The sequence below is a fragment of the Lampris incognitus genome, chromosome 1, assembly GCF_029633865.1.
Source record: "Lampris incognitus isolate fLamInc1 chromosome 1, fLamInc1.hap2, whole genome shotgun sequence".
Classification (NCBI taxonomy): Eukaryota; Metazoa; Chordata; class Actinopteri; order Lampriformes; family Lampridae; genus Lampris; species Lampris incognitus.
In genome coordinates, this window is record NC_079211.1 from 88596094 (window position 1) to 88613072 (window position 16979).

The following is a 16979-nucleotide window of genomic DNA, read 5'->3' on the forward strand; positions in this document are numbered from 1 at the left end:
TATTCACTTTCTGGTCTAACCAGCGGGGTGACTCTATGTTATTCACTTTCTGGTCTAACCAGCGGGGTGACTCTATGTTATTCACTTTCTGGTCTAATCAGTGGGGTGACTATGTTATTCACTCTCTGGTCTAACCAGCGGGGTGACTCCATGTTATTCACTTTCTGGTCTAATCAGTGGGGTGACTCTATGTTATTCACTTTCTGGTCTAATCAGTGGGGTGACTCTATGTTATTCACTTTCTGGTCTAACCAGTGGGGTGACTCTATGTTATTCACTTTCTTGTCTAACCAGTGGGGTGACTCTATTTTATTCACTTTCTGGTCTAACCAGCGGGGTGACTCTATGTTATTCACTTTCTGGTCTAACCAGCGGGGTGACTCCATGTTATTCACTTTCTGGTCTAATCAGTGGGGTGACTCTATGTTATTCACTTTCTGGTCTAATCAGTGGGATGACTCTATGTTATTCACTTTCTGGTCTAACCAGTGGGGTGACTCTATGTTATTCACTCTCTGGTCTAATCAGTGGGGTGACTCTATGTTATTCACTCTCTGGTCTAATCAGTGGGGTGACTCTATGTTATTCACGTTCTGGTCTAATCATTGGGGTGACTCTATGTTATTCACGTTCTGGTCTAAGCAGTGGGGTGACTCTATGTTATTCACTTTCTGGTCTAATCAGTGGGGTGACTCTATGTTATTCACTCTCTAGTCTAATCAGTGGGGTGACTATGTTATTCACTTTCTGGTCTAATCAGTGGGGTGGCTATGTTATTCACTTTCTGGTCTAACCAGTGGGGTGACTCTATGTTATTCACTTTCTGGTCTAATCAGTGGGGTGACTCTATGTTATTCACTTTCTGGTCTAATCAGTGGGGTGACTCTATGTTATTCACTTTCTGGTCTAACCAGTGGGGTGACTCTATGTTATTCACTTTCTGGTCTAACCAGTGGGGTGACTCTATGTTATTCACTTTCTGGTCTAACCAGCGGGGTGACTCTATGTTATTCACTTTCTGGTCAACTCAGTGGGGTGACTCTATGTTATTCACTCTCTGGTCTAATCAGTGGGGTGACTCTATGTTATTCACGTTCTGGTCTAATCAGTGGGGTGACTCTATGTTATTCACGTTCTGGTCTAAGCAGTGGGGTGACTCTATGTTATTCACTTTCTGGTCTAACCAGTGGGGTGACTCTATGTTATTCACTCTCTGGTCTAATCAGTGGGGTGACTATGTTATTCACTTTCTGGTCTAATCAGTGGGGTGGCTATGTTATTCACTTTCTGGTCTAACCAGTGGGGTGACTCTATGTTATTCACTTTCTGGTCTAACCAGTGGGGTGACTCTATGTTATTCACTTTCTGGTCTAACCAGCGGGGTGACTCTATGTTATTCACGTTCTGGTCTAAGCAGTGGGGTGACTCTATGTTATTCACTTTCTGGTCTAATCAGTGGGGTGACTCTATGTTATTCACTCTCTGGTCTAATCAGTGGGGTGACTATGTTATTCACTTTCTGGTCTAATCAGTGGGGTTGCTATGTTATTCACTTTCTGGTCTAACCAGTGGGGTGACTCTATGTTTTTCACTTTCTGGTCTAACCAGCGGGGTGACTCTATGTTATTCACTTTCTGGTCTAACCAGCGGGGTGACTCTATGTTAATCACTTTCTGGTCTAATCAGTGGGGTGACTATGTTATTCACTCTCTGGTCTAACCAGCGGGGTGACTCCATGTTATTCACTTTCTGGTCTAATCAGTGGGGTGACTCTATGTTATTCACTTTCTGGTCTAATTAGTGGGGTGACTCTATGTTATTCACGTTCTGGTCTAAGCAGTGGGGTGACTCTATGTTACTCACTTTCTGGTCTAATCAGTGGGGTGACTCTATGTTATTCACTCTCTGGTCTAACCAGCGGGGTGACTCCATGTCATTCACTCTCTGGTCTAATCAGTGGGGTGACTATGTTATTCACTTTCAGGTCTAATCAGTGGGGTGGCTATGTTATTCACTTTCTGGTCAAACCAGTGGGGTGACTCTATGTTATTCACTTTCTGGTCTAACCAGTGGGGTGACTCTATGTTATTCACTTTCTGGTCTAACCAGCGGGGTGACTCTATGTTATTCACTTTCTGGTCTAACCAGCGGGGTGACTCTATGTTATTCACTTTCTGGTCTAATCAGTGGGGTGACTCTATGTTATTCACTCTCTGGTCTAACCAGCGGGGTGACTCCATGTCATTCACTCTCTGGTCTAACCAGCGGGGTGACTCCATGTCATTCACTCTCTGGTCTAATCAGTGGGGTGACTCTATGTTATTCACTCTCTGGTCTAATCAGTGGGGTGACTCTATGTTATTCACTCTCTGGTCTAATCAGTGGGTTGACTATGTTATTCACGTTCTGGTCTAATCAGTGGGGTGACTCTATGTTATTCACGTTCTGGTCTAAGCAGTGGGGTGACTCTATGTTATTCACTTTCTGGTCTAATCAGTGGGGTGACTCTATGTTATTCAGTCTGTGGTCTAATCAGTGGGGTGACTATGTTATTCACTTTCTGGTCTAATCAGTGGGGTGGCTATGTTATTCACTTTCTGGTCTAACCAGTGGGGTGACTCTATGTTATTCACTTTCTGGTCTAACCAGCGGGGTGACTCTATGTTATTCACTTTCTGGTCTAACCAGCGGGGTGACTCTATGTTATTCACTTTCTGGTCTAATCAGTGGGGTGACTATGTTATTCACTCTCTGGTCTAACCAGCGGGGTGACTCCATGTTATTCACTTTCTGGTCTAATCAGTGGGGTGACTCTATGTTATTCACTTTCTGGTCTAATCAGTGGGGTGACTCTATGTTATTCACTTTCTGGTCTAACCAGTGGGGTGACTCTATGTTATTCACTTTCTTGTCTAACCAGTGGGGTGACTCTATTTTATTCACTTTCTGGTCTAACCAGCGGGGTGACTCTATGTTATTCACTTTCTGGTCTAACCAGCGGGGTGACTCCATGTTATTCACTTTCTGGTCTAATCAGTGGGGTGACTCTATGTTATTCACTTTCTGGTCTAATCAGTGGGGTGACTCTATGTTATTCACTCTCTGGTCTACTCAGTGGGGTGACTCTATGTTGTCCACTTTCTGGTCTAATCAGTGGGGTGACTCTATGTTATTCACTCTCTGGTCTAATCAGTGGGGTGACTCTATGTTATTCACTCTCTGGTCTAATCAGTGGGGTGACTCTATGTTATTCACTCTCTGGTCTAATCAGTGGGGTGACTCTATGTTATTCACGTTCTGGTCTAATCAGTGGGGTGACTCTATGTTATTCACGTTCTGGTCTAAGCAGTGGGGTGACTCTATGTTATTCACTTTCTGGTCTAATCAGTGGGGTGACTCTATGTTATTCACTCTCTAGTCTAATCAGTGGGGTGACTATGTTATTCACTTTCTGGTCTAATCAGTGGGGTGGCTATGTTATTCACTTTCTGGTCTAAACAGTGGGGTGACTCTATGTTATTCACTTTCTGGTCTAACCAGCGGGGTGACTCTATGTTATTCACTTTCTGGTCTAACCAGCGGGGTGACTCTATGTTATTCACTTTCTGGTCTAATCAGTGGGGTGACTATGTTATTCACTCTCTGGTCTAACCAGCGGGGTGACTCCATGTTAATCACTTTCTGGTCTAATCAGTGGGGTGACTCTATGTTATTCACTTTCTGGTCTAATCAGTGGGGTGACTCTATGTTATTCACTTTCTGGTCTAACCAGTGGGGTGACTCTATGTTATTCACTTTCTGGTCTAACCAGTGGGGTGACTCTATGTTATTCACTTTCTGGTCTAACCAGCGGGGTGACTCTATGTTATTCACTTTCTGGTCAACTCAGTGGGGTGACTCTATGTTATTCACTCTCTGGTCTAATCAGTGGGGTGACTCTATGTTATTCACGTTCTGGTCTAATCAGTGGGGTGACTCTATGTTATTCACGTTCTGGTCTAAGCAGTGGGGTGACTCTATGTTATTCACTTTCTGGTCTAACCAGTGGGGTGACTCTATGTTATTCACTCTCTGGTCTAATCAGTGGGGTGACTATGTTATTCACTTTCTGGTCTAATCAGTGGGGTGGCTATGTTATTCACTTTCTGGTCTAACCAGTGGGGTGACTCTATGTTATTCACTTTCTGGTCTAACCAGTGGGGTGACTCTATGTTATTCACTTTCTGGTCTAACCAGCGGGGTGACTCTATGTTATTCACGTTCTGGTCTAAGCAGTGGGGTGACTCTATGTTATTCACTTTCTGGTCTAATCAGTGGGGTGACTCTATGTTATTCACTCTCTGGTCTAATCAGTGGGGTGACTATGTTATTCACTTTCTGGTCTAATCAGTGGGGTTGCTATGTTATTCACTTTCTGGTCTAACCAGTGGGGTGACTCTATGTTATTCACTTTCTGGTCTAACCAGCGGGGTGACTCTATGTTATTCACTTTCTGGTCTAACCAGCGGGGTGACTCTATGTTAATCACTTTCTGGTCTAATCAGTGGGGTGACTATGTTATTCACTCTCTGGTCTAACCAGCGGGGTGACTCCATGTTATTCACTTTCTGGTCTAATCAGTGGGGTGACTCTATGTTATTCACTTTCTGGTCTAATCAGTGGGGTGACTCTATGTTATTCACGTTCTGGTCTAAGCAGTGGGGTGACTCTATGTTATTCACTCTCTGGTCTAACCAGCGGGGTGACTCCATGTCATTCACTCTCTGGTCTAATCAGTGGGGTGACTATGTTATTCACTTTCAGGTCTAATCAGTGGGGTGGCTATGTTATTCACTTTCTGGTCAAACCAGTGGGGTGACTCTATGTTATTCACTTTCTGGTCTAACCAGTGGGGTGACTCTATGTTATTCACTTTCTGGTCTAACCAGCGGGGTGACTCTATGTTATTCACTTTCTGGTCTAACCAGCGGGGTGACTCTATGTTATTCACTTTCTGGTCTAATCAGTGGGGTGACTCTATGTTATTCACTCTCTGGTCTAACCAGCGGGGTGACTCCATGTCATTCACTCTCTGGTCTAACCAGCGGGGTGACTCCATGTCATTCACTCTCTGGTCTAATCAGTGGGGTGACTCTATGTTATTCAGTCTCTGGTCTAATCAGTGGGGTGACTCTATGTTATTCACTCTCTGGTCTAATCAGTGGGTTGACTATGTTATTCACGTTCTGGTCTAATCAGTGGGGTGACTCTATGTTATTCACGTTCTGGTCTAAGCAGTGGGGTGACTCTATGTTATTCACTTTCTGGTCTAATCAGTGGGGTGACTCTATGTTATTCAGTCTGTGGTCTAATCAGTGGGGTGACTATGTTATTCACTTTCTGGTCTAATCAGTGGGGTGGCTATGTTATTCACTTTCTGGTCTAACCAGTGGGGTGACTCTATGTTATTCACTTTCTGGTCTAACCAGCAGGGTGACTCTATGTTATTCACTTTCTGGTCTAACCAGAAGGGTGACTCTATGTTATTGACTTTCTGGTCTAATCAGTGGGGTGACTCTATGTTATTCACTCTCTGGTCTAACCAGCGGGGTGACTCCATGTTATTCACTTTCTGGTCTAATCAGTGGGGTGACTCTATGTTATTCACTCTCTGGTCTAATCAGTGGGGTGACTCTATGTTATTCACGTTCTGGTCTAATCAGTGGGGTGACTCTATGTTATTCACTCTCTGGTCTAAGCAGTGGGGTGACTCTATGTTATTCACTTTCTGGTCTAATCAGTGGGGTGACTCTATGTTATTCACTCTCTGGTCTAATCAGTGGGATGACTATGTTATTCACTTTCTGGTCTAATCAGTGGGGTGACTCTATGTTATTCACTCTCTGGTCTAATCAGTGGGGTGACTATGTTATTCACTTTCTGGTCTAATCAGTGGGGTGGCTATGTTATTCACTTTCTGGTCTAACCAGTGGGGTGACTCAATGTTATTCACTTTCTGGTCTAACCAGTGGGGTGACTCTATGTTATTCACTTTCTGGTCTAACCAGCGGGGTGACTCTATGTTATTCACTTTCTGGTCTAACCAGCGGGGTGACTCTATGTTATTCACTTTCTGGTCTAATCAGTGGGGTGACTCTATGTTATTCACTCTCTGGTCTAACCAGCGGGGTGACTCCATGTTATTCACTTTCTGGTCTAATCAGTGGGGTGACTCTATGTTATTCACTCTCTGGTCTAATCAGTGGGGTGACTCTATGTTATTCACGTTCTGGTCTAATCAGTGGGGTGACTCTATGTTTTTCACTTTCTGGTCTAATCAGTGGGGTGACTCTATGTTATTCACTCTCTGGTCTAATCAATGGGATGACTATGTTATTCACTTTCTGGTCTAATCAGTGGGGTGGCTATGTTATTCACTTTCTGGTCTAACCAGTGGGTTGACTCTATGTTATTCACTCTCTGGTCTAATCAGTGGGGTAACTATGTTATTTACCTTCTGGTCTAATCAGTGGGGTGACTCTATGTTATTCACTTTCTGGTCAACTCAGTGGGGTGACTCTATGTTATTCACTCTCTGGTCTAATCAGTGGGGTGACTCTATGTTATTCACTCTCTGGTCTAATCAGTGGGGTGACTCTATGTTATTCACGTTCTGGTCTAATCAGTTGGGTGACTCTATGTTATTCACGTTCTGGTCTAAGCAGTGGGGTGACTCTATGTTATTCACTTTCTGGTCTAATCAGTGGGGCGACTCTATGTTATTCAGTCTCTGGTCTAATCAGTGGGGTGACTATGTTATTCACTTTCTGTTCTAACCAGTGGGGTGACTCTATGTTATTCACTTTCTGGTCTAACCAGTGGGGTGACTATATGTTATTCACTTTCTGGTCTAACCAGCGGGGTGACTCTATGTTATTCACTTTCTGGTCTAACCAGCGGGGTGACTCTATGTTATTCACTTTCTGGTCTAATCAGTGGGGTGACTCTATGTTATTCACTCTCTGGTCTAACCAGCGGGGTGACTCCATGTTATTCACTTTCTGGTCTAATCAGTGGGGTGACTCCATGTTATTCACTTTCTGGTCTAATCAGTGGGGTGACTCTATGTTATTCACTCTCTGGTCTAATCAGTGGGGTGACTCTATGTTATTCACGTTCTGGTCTAATCAGTGGGGTGACTCTATGTTATTCACTTTCTGGTCTAAGCAGTGGGGTGACTCTATGTTATTCACTTTCTGGTCTAATCAGTGGGGTGACTCTATGTTATTCACTCTCTGGTCTAATCAGTGGGATGACTATGTTATTCACTTTCTGGTCTAATCAGTGGGGTGACTCTATGTTATTCACTCTCTGGTCTAATCAGTGGGGTGACTATGTTATTCACTTTCTGGTCTAATCAGTGGGGTGGCTATGTTATTCACTTTCTGGTCTAACCAGTGGTGTGACTCTATGTTATTCACCTTCTGGTCTAACCAGTGGGGTGACTCTATGTTATTCACTTTCTGGTCTAACCAGCGGGGTGACTCTATGTTATTCACTTTCTGGTCTAACCAGCGGGGTGACTCTATGTTATTCACTTTCTGGTCTAATCAGTGGGGTGACTCTATGTTATTCACTCTCTGGTCTAACCAGCGGGGTGACTCCATGTTATTCACTTTCTGGTCTAATCAGTGGGGTGACTCTATGTTATTCACTTTCTGGTCTAATCAGTGGGGTGACTCTATGTTATTCACTCTCTGGTCTAATCAGTGGGGTGACTATGTTATTCACTTTCTGGTCTAATCAGTGGGGTGGCTATGTTATTCACTTTCTGGTCTAACCAGTGGGGTGACTCTATGTTATTCACTTTCTGGTCTAACCAGCGGGGTGACTCTATGTTATTCACTTTCTGGTCTAACCAGCGGGGTGACTCTATGTTATTCACTTTCTGGTCTAATCAGTGGGGTGACTATGTTATTCACTCTCTGGTCTAACCAGCGGGGTGACTCCATGTTATTCACTTTCTGGTCTAATCAGTGGGGTGACTCTATGTTATTCACTTTCTGGTCTAATCAGTGGGGTGACTCTATGTTATTCACTTTCTGGTCTAACCAGTGGGGTGACTCTATGTTATTCACTTTCTTGTCTAACCAGTGGGGTGACTCTATTTTATTCACTTTCTGGTCTAACCAGCGGGGTGACTCTATGTTATTCACTTTCTGGTCTAACCAGCGGGGTGACTCCATGTTATTCACTTTCTGGTCTAATCAGTGGGGTGACTCTATGTTATTCACTTTCTGGTCTAATCAGTGGGATGACTCTATGTTATTCACTTTCTGGTCTAACCAGTGGGGTGACTCTATGTTATTCACTCTCTGGTCTAATCAGTGGGGTGACTCTATGTTATTCACTCTCTGGTCTAATCAGTGGGGTGACTCTATGTTATTCACGTTCTGGTCTAATCATTGGGGTGACTCTATGTTATTCACGTTCTGGTCTAAGCAGTGGGGTGACTCTATGTTATTCACTTTCTGGTCTAATCAGTGGGGTGACTCTATGTTATTCACTCTCTAGTCTAATCAGTGGGGTGACTATGTTATTCACTTTCTGGTCTAATCAGTGGGGTGGCTATGTTATTCACTTTCTGGTCTAACCAGTGGGGTGACTCTATGTTATTCACTTTCTGGTCTAACCAGCGGGGTGACTCTATGTTATTCACTTTCTGGTCTAACCAGCGGGGTGACTCTATGTTATTCACTTTCTGGTCTAATCAGTGGGGTGACTATGTTATTCACTCTCTGGTCTAACCAGCGGGGTGACTCCATGTTATTCACTTTCTGGTCTAATCAGTGGGGTGACTCTATGTTATTCACTTTCTGGTCTAATCAGTGGGGTGACTCTATGTTATTCACTTTCTGGTCTAACCAGTGGGGTGACTCTATGTTATTCACTTTCTGGTCTAACCAGTGGGGTGACTCTATGTTATTCACTTTCTGGTCTAACCAGCGGGGTGACTCTATGTTATTCACTTTCTGGTCAACTCAGTGGGGTGACTCTATGTTATTCACTCTCTGGTCTAATCAGTGGGGTGACTCTATGTTATTCACGTTCTGGTCTAATCAGTGGGGTGACTCTATGTTATTCACGTTCTGGTCTAAGCAGTGGGGTGACTCTATGTTATTCACTTTCTGGTCTAACCAGTGGGGTGACTCTATGTTATTCACTCTCTGGTCTAATCAGTGGGGTGACTATGTTATTCACTTTCTGGTCTAATCAGTGGGGTGGCTATGTTATTCACTTTCTGGTCTAACCAGTGGGGTGACTCTATGTTATTCACTTTCTGGTCTAACCAGTGGGGTGACTCTATGTTATTCACTTTCTGGTCTAACCAGCGGGGTGACTCTATGTTATTCACGTTCTGGTCTAAGCAGTGGGGTGACTCTATGTTATTCACTTTCTGGTCTAATCAGTGGGGTGACTCTATGTTATTCACTCTCTGGTCTAATCAGTGGGGTGACTATGTTATTCACTTTCTGGTCTAATCAGTGGGGTTGCTATGTTATTCACTTTCTGGTCTAACCAGTGGGGTGACTCTATGTTATTCACTTTCTGGTCTAACCAGCGGGGTGACTCTATGTTATTCACTTTCTGGTCTAACCAGCGGGGTGACTCTATGTTAATCACTTTCTGGTCTAATCAGTGGGGTGACTATGTTATTCACTCTCTGGTCTAACCAGCGGGGTGACTCCATGTTATTCACTTTCTGGTCTAATCAGTGGGGTGACTCTATGTTATTCACTTTCTGGTCTAATCAGTGGGGTGACTCTATGTTATTCACGTTCTGGTCTAAGCAGTGGGGTGACTCTATGTTACTCACTTTCTGGTCTAATCAGTGGGGTGACTCTATGTTATTCACTCTCTGGTCTAACCAGCGGGGTGACTCCATGTCATTCACTCTCTGGTCTAATCAGTGGGGTGACTATGTTATTCACTTTCAGGTCTAATCAGTGGGGTGGCTATGTTATTCACTTTCTGGTCAAACCAGTGGGGTGACTCTATGTTATTCACTTTCTGGTCTAACCAGTGGGGTGACTCTATGTTATTCACTTTCTGGTCTAACCAGCGGGGTGACTCTATGTTATTCACTTTCTGGTCTAACCAGCGGGGTGACTCTATGTTATTCACTTTCTGGTCTAATCAGTGGGGTGACTCTATGTTATTCACTCTCTGGTCTAATCAGCGGGGTGACTCCATGTCATTCACTCTCTGGTCTAACCAGCGGGGTGACTCCATGTCATTCACTCTCTGGTCTAATCAGTGGGGTGACTCTATGTTATTCACTCTCTGGTCTAATCAGTGGGGTGACTCTATGTTATTCACTCTCTGGTCTAATCAGTGGGTTGACTATGTTATTCACGTTCTGGTCTAATCAGTGGGGTGACTCTATGTTATTCACGTTCTGGTCTAAGCAGTGGGGTGACTCTATGTTATTCACTTTCTGGTCTAATCAGTGGGGTGACTCTATGTTATTCAGTCTGTGGTCTAATCAGTGGGGTGACTATGTTATTCACTTTCTGGTCTAATCAGTGGGGTGGCTATGTTATTCACTTTCTGGTCTAACCAGTGGGGTGACTCTATGTTATTCACTTTCTGGTCTAACCAGCAGGGTGACTCTATGTTATTCACTTTCTGGTCTAACCAGAAGGGTGACTCTATGTTATTGACTTTCTGGTCTAATCAGTGGGGTGACTCTATGTTATTCACTCTCTGGTCTAACCAGCGGGGTGACTCCATGTTATTCACTTTCTGGTCTAATCAGTGGGGTGACTCTATGTTATTCACTCTCTGGTCTAATCAGTGGGGTGACTCTATGTTATTCACGTTCTGGTCTAATCAGTGGGGTGACTCTATGTTATTCACTCTCTGGTCTAAGCAGTGGGGTGACTCTATGTTATTCACTTTCTGGTCTAATCAGTGGGGTGACTCTATGTTATTCACTCTCTGGTCTAATCAGTGGGATGACTATGTTATTCACTTTCTGGTCTAATCAGTGGGGTGACTCTATGTTATTCACTCTCTGGTCTAATCAGTGGGGTGACTATGTTATTCACTTTCTGGTCTAATCAGTGGGGTGGCTATGTTATTCACTTTCTGGTCTAACCAGTGGGGTGACTCAATGTTATTCACTTTCTGGTCTAACCAGTGGGGTGACTCTATGTTATTCACTTTCTGGTCTAACCAGCGGGGTGACTCTATGTTATTCACTTTCTGGTCTAACCAGCGGGGTGACTCTATGTTATTCACTTTCTGGTCTAATCAGTGGGGTGACTCTATGTTATTCACTCTCTGGTCTAACCAGCGGGGTGACTCCATGTTATTCACTTTCTGGTCTAATCAGTGGGGTGACTCTATGTTATTCACTCTCTGGTCTAATCAGTGGGGTGACTCTATGTTATTCACGTTCTGGTCTAATCAGTGGGGTGACTCTATGTTATTCACTCTCTGGTCTAAGCAGTGGGGTGACTCTATGTTTTTCACTTTCTGGTCTAATCAGTGGGGTGACTCTATGTTATTCACTCTCTGGTCTAATCAATGGGATGACTATGTTATTCACTTTCTGGTCTAATCAGTGGGGTGGCTATGTTATTCACTTTCTGGTCTAACCAGTGGGGTGACTCTATGTTATTCACTCTCTGGTCTAATCAGTGGGGTAACTATGTTATTTACCTTCTGGTCTAATCAGTGGGGTGACTCTATGTTATTCACTTTCTGGTCAACTCAGTGGGGTGACTCTATGTTATTCACTCTCTGGTCTAATCAGTGGGGTGACTCTATGTTATTCACTCTCTGGTCTAATCAGTGGGGTGACTCTATGTTATTCACGTTCTGGTCTAATCAGTTGGGTGACTCTATGTTATTCACGTTCTGGTCTAAGCAGTGGGGTGACTCTATGTTATTCACTTTCTGGTCTAATCAGTGGGGCGACTCTATGTTATTCAGTCTCTGGTCTAATCAGTTGGGTGACTATGTTATTCACTTTCTGTTCTAACCAGTGGGGTGACTCTATGTTATTCACTTTCTGGTCTAACCAGTGGGGTGACTATATGTTATTCACTTTCTGGTCTAACCAGCGGGGTGACTCTATGTTATTCACTTTCTGGTCTAACCAGCGGGGTGACTCTATGTTATTCACTTTCTGGTCTAATCAGTGGGGTGACTCTATGTTATTCACTCTCTGGTCTAACCAGCGGGGTGACTCCATGTTATTCACTTTCTGGTCTAATCAGTGGGGTGACTCCATGTTATTCACTTTCTGGTCTAATCAGTGGGGTGACTCTATGTTATTCACTCTCTGGTCTAATCAGTGGGGTGACTCTATGTTATTCACGTTCTGGTCTAATCAGTGGGGTGACTCTATGTTATTCACTTTCTGGTCTAAGCAGTGGGGTGACTCTATGTTATTCACTTTCTGGTCTAATCAGTGGGGTGACTCTATGTTATTCACTCTCTGGTCTAATCAGTGGGATGACTATGTTATTCACTTTCTGGTCTAATCAGTGGGGTGACTCTATGTTATTCACTCTCTGGTCTAATCAGTGGGGTGACTATGTTATTCACTTTCTGGTCTAATCAGTGGGGTGGCTATGTTATTCACTTTCTGGTCTAACCAGTGGTGTGACTCTATGTTATTCACTTTCTGGTCTAACCAGTGGGGTGACTCTATGTTATTCACTTTCTGGTCTAACCAGCGGGGTGACTCTATGTTATTCACTTTCTGGTCTAACCAGCGGGGTGACTCTATGTTATTCACTTTCTGGTCTAATCAGTGGGGTGACTCTATGTTATTCACTCTCTGGTCTAACCAGCGGGGTGACTCCATGTTATTCACTTTCTGGTCTAATCAGTGGGGTGACTCTATGTTATTCACTCTCTGGTCTAATCAGTGGGGTGACTCTATGTTATTCACTTTCTGGTCTAATCAGTGGGGTGACTCTATGTTATTCACTCTCTGGTCTAGGCAGTGGGGTGACTCTATGTTATTCACTTTCTGGTCTAATCAGTGGGGTGACTCTATGTTATTCACTCTCTGGTCTAATCAATGGGATGACTTTGTTATTCACTTTCTGGTCTAATCAGTGGGGTGGCTATGTTATTCACTTTCTGGTCTAACCAGTGGGGTGACTCTATGTTATTCACTTTCTGGTCTAACCAGTGGGGTGACTCTATGTTATTCACTCTCTGGTCTAATCAGTGGGGTAACTATGTTATTTACCTTCTGGTCTAATCAGTGGGGTGACTCTATGTTATTCACTTTCTGGTCAACTCAGTGGGGTGACTCTATGTTATTCACTCTCTGGTCTAATCAGTGGGGTGACTCTATGTTATTCACTCTCTGGTCTAATCAGTGGGGTGACTCTATGTTATTCACGCTCTGGTCTAATCAGTGGGGTGACTCTATGTTATTCACGTTCTGGTCTAAGCAGTGTGGTGACTCTATGTTATTCACTTTCTGGTCTAACCAGTGGGGTGACTCTATGTTATTCACGCTCTGGTCTAATCAGTGGGGTGACTCTATGTTATTCACGTTCTGGTCTAAGCAGTGTGGTGACTCTATGTTATTCACTTTCTGGTCTAACCAGTGGGGTGACTCTATGTTATTCACTTTCTGGTCTAACCAGTGGGGTGACTATATGTTATTCACTTTCTGGTCTAACCAGCGGGGTGACTCTATGTTATTCAGTTTCTGGTCTAATCAGTGGGGTGACTCTATGTTATTCACTCTCTGGTCTAACCAGCGGGGTGACTCCATGTTATTCACTTTCTGGTCTAATCAGTGGGGTGACTCTATGTTATTCACTCTCTGGTCTAATCAGTGGGGTGACTCTATGTTATTCACGTTCTGGTCTAATCAGTGGGGTGACTCTATTTTATTCACTCTCTGGTCTAAGCAGTGGGGTGACTCTATGTTATTCACTTTCTGGTCTAATCAGTGGGGTGACTCTATGTTATTCACTCTCTGGTCTAATCAATGGGATGACTATGTTATTCACTTTCTGGTCTAATCAGTGGGGTGGCTATGTTATTCACTTTCTGGTCTAACCTGTGGGGTGACTCTATGTTATTCACTTTCTGGTCTAACCAGTGGGGTGACTCTATGTTATTCACTCTCTGGTCTAATCAGCGGGGTAACTATGTTATTTACCTTCTGGTCTAATCAGTGGGGTGACTCTATGTTATTCACTTTCTGGTCAACTCAGTGGGGTGACTCTACGTTATTCACTCTCTGGTCTAATCAGTGGGGTGACTCTATGTTATTCACTCTCTGGTCTAATCAATGATGTGACTCTATGTTATTCACGTTCTGGTCTAATCAGTGGGATGACTCTATGTTATTCACGTTCTGGTCTAAGCAATGGGGTGACTCTATGTTATTCACTTTCTGGTCTAATCAGTGGGGTGACTCTATGTTATTTACTTTCTGGTCTAACCAGCAGGGTGACTCTATGTTATTCACTTTCTGGTCTAACCAGAAGGGTGACTCTATGTTATTCACTTTCTGGTCTAATCAGTGGGGTGACTCTATGTTATTCACTCTCTGGTCTAATCAGTGGGGTGACTCTATGTTATTCACGTTCTGGTCTAATCAGTTGGGTGACTCTATGTTATTCACGTTCTGGTCTAAGCAGTGGGGTGACTCTATGTTATTCACTTTCTGGTCTAATCAGTGGGGCGACTCTATGTTATTCAGTCTCTGGTCTAATCAGTGGGGTGACTATGTTATTCACTTTCTGTTCTAACCAGTGGGGTGACTCTATGTTATTCACTTTCTGGTCTAACCAGTGGGGTGACTATATGTTATTCACTTTCTGGTCTAACCAGCGGGGTGACTCTATGTTATTCACTTTCTGGTCTAACCAGCGGGGTGACTCTATGTTATTCACTTTCTGGTCTAATCAGTGGGGTGACTCTATGTTATTCACTCTCTGGTCTAACCGGCGGGGTGACTCCATGTTATTCACTTTCTGGTCTAATCAGTGGGGTGACTCCATGTTATTCACTTTCTGTTCTAATCAGTGGGGTGACTCTATGTTATTCACTCTCTGGTCTAATCAGTGGGGTGACTCTCTGTTATTCACGTTCTGGTCTAATCAGTGGGGTGACTCTATGTTATTCACTTTCTGGTCTAAGCAGTGGGGTGACTCTATGTTATTCACTTTCTGGTCTAATCAGTGGGGTGACTCTATGTTATTCACTCTCTGGTCTAATCAGTGGGATGACTATGTTATTCACTTTCTGGTCTAATCAGTGGGGTGACTCTATGTTATTCACTCTCTGGTCTAATCAGTGGGGTGACTATGTTATTCACTTTCTGGTCTAATCAGTGGGGTGGCTATGTTATTCACTTTCTGGTCTAACCAGTGGTGTGACTCTATGTTATTCACTTTCTGGTCTAACCAGTGGGGTGACTCTATGTTATTCACTTTCTGGTCTAACCAGCGGGGTGACTCTATGTTATTCACTTTCTGGTCTAACCAGCGGGGTGACTCTATGTTATTCACTTTCTGGTCTAATCAGTGGGGTGACTCTATGTTATTCACTCTCTGGTCTAACCAGCGGGGTGACTCCATGTTATTCACTTTCTGGTCTAATCAGTGGGGTGACTCTATGTTATTCACTCTCTGGTCTAATCAGTGGGGTGACTCTATGTTATTCACTCTCTGGTCTAATCAATGGGATGACTTTGTTATTCACTTTCTGGTCTAATCAGTGGGGTGGCTATGTTATTCACTTTCTGGTCTAACCAGTGGGGTGACTCTATGTTATTCACTTTCTGGTCTAACCAGTGGGGTGACTCTATGTTATTCACTCTCTGGTCTAATCAGTGGGGTAACTATGTTATTTACCTTCTGGTCTAATCAGTGGGGTGACTCTATGTTATTCACTTTCTGGTCAACTCAGTGGGGTGACTCTATGTTATTCACTCTCTGGTCTAATCAGTGGGGTGACTCTATGTTATTCACTCTCTGGTCTAATCAGTGGGGTGACTCTATGTTATTCACTTTCTGGTCTAATCAGTGGGGTGACTCTATGTTATTCACTCTCTGGTCTAGGCAGTGGGGTGACTCTATGTTATTCACTTTCTGGTCTAATCAGTGGGGTGACTCTATGTTATTCACTCTCTGGTCTAATCAATGGGATGACTTTGTTATTCACTTTCTGGTCTAATCAGTGGGGTGGCTATGTTATTCACTTTCTGGTCTAACCAGTGGGGTGACTCTATGTTATTCACTTTCTGGTCTAACCAGTGGGGTGACTCTATGTTATTCACTCTCTGGTCTAATCAGTGGGGTAACTATGTTATTTACCTTCTGGTCTAATCAGTGGGGTGACTCTATGTTATTCACTTTCTGGTCAACTCAGTGGGGTGACTCTATGTTATTCACTCTCTGGTCTAATCAGTGGGGTGACTCTATGTTATTCACTCTCTGGTCTAATCAGTGGGGTGACTCTATGTTATTCACGCTCTGGTCTAATCAGTGGGGTGACTCTATGTTATTCACGTTCTGGTCTAAGCAGTGTGGTGACTCTATGTTATTCACTTTCTGGTCTAACCAGTGGGGTGACTCTATGTTATTCACGCTCTGGTCTAATCAGTGGGGTGACTCTATGTTATTCACGTTCTGGTCTAAGCAGTGTGGTGACTCTATGTTATTCACTTTCTGGTCTAACCAGTGGGGTGACTCTATGTTATTCACTTTCTGGTCTAACCAGTGGGGTGACTATATGTTATTCACTTTCTGGTCTAACCAGCGGGGTGACTCTATGTTATTCACTTTCTGGTCTAATCAGTGGGGTGACTCTATGTTATTCACTCTCTGGTCTAACCAGCGGGGTGACTCCATGTTATTCACTTTCTGGTCTAATCAGTGGGGTGACTCTATGTTATTCACTCTCTGGTCTAATCAGTGGGGTGACTCTATGTTATTCACGTTCTGGTC